Raw genomic sequence first — 9,973 nt, 5'->3', positions numbered from 1 at the left:
TTTGGGGAATATTATTGGCTAGTTGGCCGAAGGGCGATTGAATCGGATTTGGGGGGAATTTTTGGGTGTGGGGGGGGGGGAGGTTTTCGCGTGGTGGGCGGGGGGAGTTTGGCGCATGGTCGGTTTCTCCAAGTGCAGTCCCACATGTCAGTGAAGAGGCAAGCCGAAGCACGTTCCGTTTGCGTGAGCCATGTGCAGGACCGAACGTGTGTGGGGTGCAATGCGACCGCGACAGGAGTGCTGTGAGTGTACCACATTTTTTCCTTTTAAACTCGGTGCTTTGCCCCCTAAAATTTTTTTTGCTTCGCGCGATCCATCGATACTACTACTAGTAATCCGGTAATCCCGACTAAAGTGGCGCGGCTGGGTCTTTTCCCGCGCGATATGCTGGGAGGTTGGCTTAGTTGGGTTTTTTAGGATGAGTAATGCTACACCTACGTAATCCCAGTTACGTAATTAACATAATGTGAAACGTGTGAGCTGTTGATTGTAGATTGGGGGGAGGGAGGGGCCCACCACCATGAAAATCAGGGGAGGAGAGAGAGAGTCAATTTACGTTAACCCTTTCGTAGGTTCCCGTAGATGTAGAAAGATGTGTCCGATCCTGCAATATAGGCCGTCCGATCTATATCTAACGGATAGGAAGGAAACTATGACAATTTACCCACACTCCTCTCCACATTTGCAGATAAGGCTTTCCCTCGTTCATCCTTTTCTCCCAGAAGATCTTGATCTTTCGTGCAACGCATGGGCATCTTGCTAGTACTCCTACAATATGTATATTATTGTGAAAGTTCATATACACCGACCGAGATTAATGCAAACATGACAGATTTTCATTACATTTCGAAATTTTATAGGACACAAAAAATAAAAGAAACCCGACCCTAAACCTATTCTACGGCGGCAACCGACGTCCTCCATCTGTGATCTCCATGTACGGGGGCGGGGTTCAAGACCCGTGAAGTGAAGGTGCGGTCTCCGGCGAGGAAAAGTAGAACACGGGAGATGGACCGGCCAGTTGGCACACCATGCCCTGCCGCCTCCCATGCCCTACTCATCCTCGGAGGAGTCCCCGACCTCGGCGGTGCCGGACGTTGGACGGCGGCAAGTAGGACGCATGGTTGACGGTGCTCCCGTCGTTGACCGCCAGCGTGGCCACCGCTTGTGCGGCGACTTGAGCGAGGGCGGCACCCCCGAGCTCCATCCCCGAAGACAAGCTCTCCCGAGCGTTCGCGCTTGCGGTCATGGCGGATGTGGTTCCAGGTAGGAGGACAATGCGCTATGGTGTGGAGGTTAGCTGGGCGTTGCCGCTTTAAGTAGCGCATTCTGGTGAGGCCAAGCGTCCGGGTGCGTCATTAAGTCGCCGGAGTTGGTTCCGCGGGCACCGAGCCTCTTAATGACGACATACGAATGGACGACATGAATGCGGGCAGCTGGCGCCGGCTGGGAACGCACCGCGCGACGGTGCGAGGGACGCGGGTTTTGGTGTGCCAGGGTAGTCAGCTGCGGTCGTGGCAACGTTGGAGATGCCCTTTGCTCACATGCGATCCCCGCATGTCATTGAAAAAACAAGACGACCCCGCATGGTCTCAGGTCCAGAGGATGCAGTTGGCCGTGCTACACCACTCCGCGGACGCGTCGCGGCTCCCCGTGCATCCTCGACGAGCCGGGTGTTGGGTGTGTTTGGATTGTGGCCAAAGTGCACCTTGCCAAAATTTTGGTCATGACCAAAAGATTGGTCTTTGTTTGGATGGTTGCCATTTTTTTGGCATGCCAATGAACTCTAGCCAACTCTAGTTCATTTTTCTTGCCAATGTCGGCCAAATCATGGGCAACTAATACCTCAACCAAAATTTTGGTCATGACCCAAAGATTGGTCTTTGTTTGGATGGTTTCCATTTCTTTGGCATGCCAATGAACTCTAGCCAACTCAAGTTCATTTTTCTTGCCAATGTCGGCCAAATCATGGGCAACCAATACCTCAACCAAAATTTTGGCTACCCAATGCTTTGATGGGGCAACCTTGGGCACAAACCAAACATACCGTTGGTCATGCCACAGCACTAACGCCACCCTCGGCAAACTGAAACCGACCGTGTCTAGCGACGATATGAGCGTGTCGCTCACCGCGGTCGCCGTGTCCAGAGGCAGTGCTGGAGCTGCCCCCTGTTGTTGGCCCCAACGACCCACATGAATGGTTGTCGGTGGCGAGGAGGTCGTGGGCCAGCTCCTCCATTGGACTAGTCTGTGCTACGTCATCCCGACGGGTATGCCCCACATGTCTGTTTCCCTGTTTTCCCGGCCATATTCGAGTGTCAGTGCTCCACGTTGCGCATTAGGCCTTTCACTATGTAGGCCAAGCGATACAACTTATTGTTTATTTGAGCCGTTCAAGTATAATCATGTGGCGTTTGCTTATTTCTCATTCCTCTCCAACCCTCTTCTCCATCGATCATGTCGCCCTCCAGTCGAGTCCATCCTCCCACATGCCTCATTTGAACATTCCGCCGAGTATCATTCGCATGTACCCACCCTAGTCCTCTTTCAATAGATCTCCGGACCCCGAGATGAAATCGAGAGGGAACGAGTGGGGCACGTGATACCTAAGGTGGATTCAAAATTTTGAACCGGTGATCATAGCATCCGCAAATCATATATAAAGGGTATTCAATGTTCGTTTCGTTTTTGAACGTACAATATACTCCCTCCTATCCTTTCTAGTTTACATATAAGTTTTATGTGTAGTCAAAGTATATCTACTTTGATCAAAAAGGTATCAACATTCAACAACACCCAATCAATATTGTTATATTTGTACGTACTCCTAGATTTGTACTCGAGATGGTTTCCAATTTGACTATTGACAAGATTAATAGTACATGAGATGTATAATGTGAAAATTATATCATTGGAAACTCCTTTCACATATGAATCTGACCGTATGCTTTGTGTAAGTTGCATGTCATATATTATTACTCTAACATTTGGTCAAAGTTAGCCTCGAAAAACACATTAGACCCTGTATGCTTTGTGTAAGTTGCATGTCATATATTATTACTCTAACATTTGTGTAAGTTGCATGTCATATATTATTACTCTAACATTTGGTCAAAGTAGTATAGTGGAAGTGGATCCTCTGACGTAGGTATCCCTGCCTTACCCTCCCTTTCGGTCACTTACTGGCGGACCCAATGCTTGCTAGGCCCCGCATGTCAGTTACTCAATGGGTTCGGCCACGTCAGGGGATCCTCATCTGTAGTATACTCCCTCTGTTTTTATTTACTCCGCATAAAACAGAGGGAGTGGTGGTATAATAAATGACGCGGGCGGGGGAGGGGGAGGGACGTCGGTTTGCTCTCAACTGCGGTCCCACAAGAGAGCGAAAACGCAAGACGAAGCGCGTTCCATTCGGTGAGCGATGTGGAGGGTCCAGCGTGCCGGGCTGCAACGCGAATGCGACAAGAGCGATGTACAGTCAAAACTGATTGACCGGTCATCACCGGAACCACTATTCACACCAGAACCTTCGCTGCTCGGCCTACGCTAGCCACTGCCCTAAAACCACACCAAATCTCCAGCCCATTCCCCCACATTTCGATCCCCTAGCCCGCATCAAGCGTCCCCTAGTTCGCCGGAAAGCCATGGTGCGCCGCAAGATCACTTACTACAAGATGCTGACGCCGGAGCGCCGCACAGAAATCGCGGCGGTGGTCGGTACCACAGACCTCAGTTCCCAAGCTCGCTTTGCGGCGGGCCAATCCCCGAGTTCTCTGGAGCCAAGCTACGAGGAGGAGGAAGCCGATCCAATGTTCATGGCGGAGGTCGCGGTGCAGAAGGCCCCCGATGGGTATGAGACAATGGACGTCGACTTCGTGCCGGCGTCCGAGTCCCCCATGGTGCAGGTGGACCAGTGGGAGCTCTGTAGCATTTCTGATATTATATGTGGATGACATATTACTGATTGGAAATGATATAGAATTTCTGGATAGCATAAAGGGATACTTGAATAAGAGTTTTTCAATGAAAGACCTCGGTGAAGCTGCTTACATATTAGGCATAAAGATCTATAGAGATAGATCAAAACGCTTAATTGGACTTTCACAAACAACATACCTTGACAAAATTTTGAAGAAGTTCAAAATGGATCAAGCAAAGAAAGGATTCTTGCCTGTGTTACAAGGTGTGAAATTGAGTAAGACTCAATGCCCGACCACTGCAGAAGATAGAGAGAATATGAAAGATGTTCCCTATGCATCAGCGATAGGATCTATCATGTATGCAATGTTGTGTACCAGACCTGATGTGTGCCTTGCTATAAGTCTAGCAGGGAGGTACCAAAGTAATCCAGGAGTGGATCACTGGACAGCGGTCAAGAACATCCTGAAATACCTGAAAAGGACTAATGATATGTTTCTCGTATATGGAGGTGACAAAGAGCTCGTCGTAAATGGTTACATTGATGCAAGCTTTGACACTGATCCGGACAATTCTAAATCGCAAACCGGAGACGTGTTTACATTAAACGGTGGAGCTGTCAGTTGGTGCAGTTCTAAACAAAGTGTCGTAGCGGGATCTACATGTGAAGCGGAGTACATAGCTGCTTCGGAAGCAGCGAACGAAGGAGTCTGGATGAAGGAGTTCATATCCGATCTAGGTGTCATACCTAGTGCATCGGGTCCAATGAAAATCTTTTGTGACAATACTGGTGCAATTGCCCTGGCAAAGGAATCCAGATTTCACAAGAGAACCAAGCACATCAAGAGACGCTTCAATTCCATCCGGGATCTAGTCCAGGTGGGAGACATAGAGATTTGCAAGATACATACGGATCTGAATATTGCAGACCCGTTGACTAAGCCTCTGCCACGAGCAAAACATGATCAGCACCAAGGCTCCATGGGTGTTAGAATCATTACAGTGTAATCTAGATTATTGAATCTAGTGCAAGTGGGAGACTGAAGGAAATATGCCCTAGAGGCAATAATAAAGTTATTATTTATTTCCTTATAATCATGATAAAGGTTTATTATTCATGCTAGAATTGTATTAATCGGAAACATAATACATGTGTGAATACATAGACAAACAAAGTGTCACTAGTATGCCTCTACTTGACTAGCTCGTTAATCAAAGATGGTTATGTTTCCTAACCATGAACAATGAGTTGTTATTTGATTAACGGGATCACATCATTAAGAGAATGATCTGATTGACATGACCCATTCCATTAGCTTAGCACCCGATCGTTAAGTATGTTGCTATTGCTTTCTTCATGACTTATACATGTTCTTGTAACTATGAGATTATGCAACTCCCGTTTACCGGAGGAACACTTTGGGTACTACCAAACGTCACAACGTAACTGGGTGATTATAAAGGAGTACTACAGGTGTCTCCAAAGGTACATGTTGGGTTGGCGTATTTCGAGATTAGGTTTTGTCACTCCGATTGTCGGAGAGGTATCTCTGGGCCCTCTCGGTAATGCACATCACATAAGCCTTGCAAGCATTGCAACTAATGAGTTAGTTGCGAGATGATGTATTACAGAACGAGTAAAGAGACTTGCCGGCAACGAGATTGAACTAGGTATGGGATACCGACGATCGAATCTCGGGCAAGTAACATACCGATGACAAAGGGAACAACGTATGTTGTTATGCGGTCTGACCGATAAAGATCTTCGTAGAATATGTAGGAGCCAATATGGGCATCCAGGTCCCGCTATTGGTTATTGACCGGGGACATGTCTTGGTCATGTCTACATTGTTCTCGAACCCGTAGGGTCCGCACGCTTAAGGTTATGATGACAGTTATATTATGAGTTTATGCATTTTGATGTACCGAAGGTTGTTCGGAGTCCCGGATGTGATCACGGACATGACGAGGAGTCTCGAAATGGTCGAGACATAAAGATTGATATATTGGAAGCCTATGTTTGGATATCGGAAGTGTTCCGGGTGAAATCGGGATTTTACCGGAGTACCGGGAAGGTTACCGGAACCCCCCGGGAGCTAAATGGGCCATGATGGGCCTTAGTGGAAAAGAGAAGAGGCAGCCCTACATGGGCTGCGCGCCTCCCCCTTCCCCTAGTCCTAGTAGGACTAGGAGAGGTGGCCGGCCCCCTCTCTCTCTTTTCCCCCTCCGCGAATCCTATTCCAACTAGGATTGGGGGGGGGAATCCTACTCCCAGAGGGAGTAGGACTCTCCTGGCGCGCCACACCTTGGCCGGCCAGCCTCCCCCCTCTAGTCCTTTATATACTGAGGCAGAGGCACCCTAGAACACACAAGTTGATCCACGTGATCTATTCCTTAGCCGTGTGCGGTGCCCCCAGCCACCATAGTCCTCGATAATACTGTAGCGGAGTTTAGGCGAAGCCCTGCTGCTGTAGTACATCAAGATCGTCACCACGCCGTCGTGCTGACGGAACTCTTCCCCGACACTTTGCTGGATCAGAGTCTGGGGATCATCATTGAGCTGAACGTGTGCTCGAACTCGGAGGTGCCGTAGTTGCGGTGCTCGATCGGTTGGATCGTGAAGACGTACGACTACTTCCTCTACGTTGTGTCAACGCTTCCGCAGTCGGTCTGCGTGGGTACGTAGACAACACTCTCCCCTCTCGTTGCTATGCATCACATGATCTTGCGTGTGCGTAGGAAATTTTTTGAAATTACTACGAAACCCAACAGTGGCATCCGAGCCTAGGTTATTTATGTTGATGTTATATGCACGAGTAGAACACAAGTGAGTTGTGGGCGATATAAGTCATACTGCCTACCAGCATGTCATACTTTGGTTCGGCGGCATTGTTGGACGAGATAACTCGGACCAACATTACGCATACGCTTACGCGAGACCGGTTCCCCCGACGTGCTTTGCACATAGGTGGCTTGCGGGCGACTGTCTCTCCAACTTTAGTTGATCCAAGTATGGCTACGCCCGGTCCTTGCGAAGGTTAAAACGGAGTCTATTTGACAAACTATCATTGTGGTTTTGATGCGTAGGTGAGATTGGTTCTTTCTTAAGCCCGTAGCAGCCACGTAAAACTTGCAACAACAAAGTAGAGGACGTCTAACTTGTTTTTGCAGGGCATGTTGTGATGTGATATGGTCAAGACATGATGCTGAATTTTATTGTATGAGATGATCATGTTTTGTAACCGAGTTATCGGCAACTGGTAGGAGCCTTATGGTTGTCGTTTTATTGTATGCAATGCAATCGCGATGTAATGCTTTACTTTTATCACTAAGCGGTAGCGATAGTCGTAGAAGCACTAGCTTGGCGAGACGACAATGATGCTACGATGGAGATCAAGGTGTCACGCCGGTGACGATGGTGATCACGATGGTGCTTCGGAGATGGAGATCACAAGCACAAGATGATGATGGCCATATCATATCACTTATATTGATTACATCTGATGTTTATCCTTTTATGCATCTTATCTTGCTTTGATTGACGGTAGCATTATAAGATGATATCTCACTAAATTATCAAGAAGTGTTCTCCCTGAGTATGCACCGTTGTGAAAGTTCTTCGTGCTGAGACACCACGTGATGATCGGGTGTGATAGGTTCTACGTTCAAATACAACGGGTGCAAAACAGTTGCACACGCGGAATACTCAGGTTATACTTGACGAGCCAAGCATATACAGATATGGCCTCGGAACACGGAGACCGAAAGGTCGAGCGTGAATCATATAGTAGATATGATCAACCATAGTGATGTTCACCAATGAAACTACTCCATCTCACGTGATGATCGGTTATGGTTTAGTTGATTTGGATCACGTAATCACTTAGAGGATTAGAGGGATGTCTATCTAAGTGGGAGTTCTTTAATTAATTTGATTACTGAACTTAAATTTATCATGAAACTTAGTACCTGATTAGTATCTTGCTTGTTTATGTTTGATTGTAGATAGATGGCTCGTGCTGTTGTTCCGTTGAATTTTAATGCGTTCTGAGAAAGCAAAGTTGAAAGATGATGGTAGCAATTACACGGACTGGGTCCGTAACTTGAGGATTATCCTCATTGCTGCACAGAAGAATTACGTCCTGGAAGCACCGCTGGGTGCCAGGCCTGCTGCTGGAGCAACACCAGATGTTATGAATGTCTGGCAGAGCAAAGCTGATGACTACTCGATAGTTCAGTGTGCCATGCTTTACGGCTTAGAATCGGGACTTCAACGACGTTTTGAATGTCATGGAGCATATGAGATGTTCCAGGAGTTGAAGTTAATATTTCAAGCAAATGCCCGGATTGAGAGATATGAAGTCTCCAATAAGTTCTATAGCTGCAAGATGGAGGAGAACAGTTTTGTTAGTGAGCATATACTCAAAATGTCTGGGTATAATAATCACTTGATTCAATTGGGAGTTAATCTTCCAGATGATTGCGTCATTGACAGAATTCTCCAGTCACTGCCACCAAGCTACAAGAGCCTCGTGATGAACTATAATATGCAAGGGATGAACAAGACTATTCCCGAGCTCTTCGCAATGCTGAAAGCTGCGGAGGTAGAAATCAAGAAGGAGCATCAAGTGTTGATGGTCAATAAGACCACTAGTTTCAAGAAAAAGGGCAAAGGGAAGAAGAAGGGGAACTTCAAGAAGTACGGCAAGCAAGTTGCCGCTCAAGAGAAGAAACCCAAGTCTGGACCTAAGCCTAAAACTGAGTGCTTCTACTGCAAGCAGACTGGTCACTGGAAGCGGAACTGCCCCAAGTATTTGGCGGATAAGTAGGATGGCAAGGTGAACAAAGGTATATGTGATATACATGTTATTGATGTGTACCTTACCAATGCTCGTAGTAGCACCTGGGTATTTGTTACTGGTTCTGTTGCTAATATTTGCAACTCGAAACAGGGACTACGGATTAAGCGAAGATTGGCTAAGGACGAGGTGACGATGCGCGTGGGAAACGGTTCCAAAGTCGATGTGATCGCGGTCGGCACACTACCTCTACATCTACCTTCGGGATTAGTATTAGACCTAAATAAATTGTTATTTGGTGCCAGCGTTGAGCATGAACATTATTTCTGGATCTTGTTTAATGCGAGACGGTTATTCATTTAAATCAGAGAATAATGGTTGTTCTATTTATATGAGTAATATCTTTTATGGTCATGCACCCTTGAAGAGTGGTCTATTCTTATTGAATCTCGATAGTAGTAATACACATATTCATAATGTTGAAGCCAAAAGATGCAGAGTTGATAATAATAGTGCAACTTATTTGTGGCACTGCCGTTTAGGTCATATCGGTGTAAAGCGCATGAAGAAACTCCATACTGATGGACTTTTGGAACCACTTGATTATGAATCACTTGGTACTTGTGAACCATGCCTCATGGGCAAGATGACTAAAACACCGTTCTCCGGTACTATGGAGAGAGCAATAGATTTGTTGGAAATCGTACATACAGATGTATGTGGTCCGATGAATATTGAGGCTCGTGGCGGATATCGTTATTTTCTCACCTTCACAGATGACTTAAGCAGATATGGGTATATCTACTTAATGAAACACAAGTCTGAAACATTTGAAAAGTTCAAAGAATTTCAGAGTGAAGTTGAAAATCATCGTAACAAGAAAATAAAGTTTCTACGATCTGATCGTGGAGGAGAATATTTGAGTTACGAGTTTGGTGTACATTTGAAAAATTGTGGAATTGTTTCGCAACTCACGCCACCCGGAACACCACAGCGTAATGGTGTGTCCGAACGTCGTAATCGTACTTTACTAGATATGGTGCGATCTATGATGTCTCTTACTAATTTACCGCTATCATTTTGGGGATACGCTCTAGAGACGGCCGCATTCACGTTAAATAGGGCACCATCAAAATCCGTTGAGACGACGCCTTATGAACTGTGGTTTGGCAAGAAACCAAAGTTGTCATTTCTGAAAGTTTGGGGCTGCGATGCTTATGTGAAAAAGCTTCAACCTGATAAGCTCGAGCCCAAAT

Source organism: Triticum urartu, chromosome 7 (assembly GCF_003073215.2).
Source record: "Triticum urartu cultivar G1812 chromosome 7, Tu2.1, whole genome shotgun sequence".
NCBI classification, from domain to species: Eukaryota; Viridiplantae; Streptophyta; class Magnoliopsida; order Poales; family Poaceae; genus Triticum; species Triticum urartu.
Note: the sequence above shows the minus strand (reverse complement) of the source record.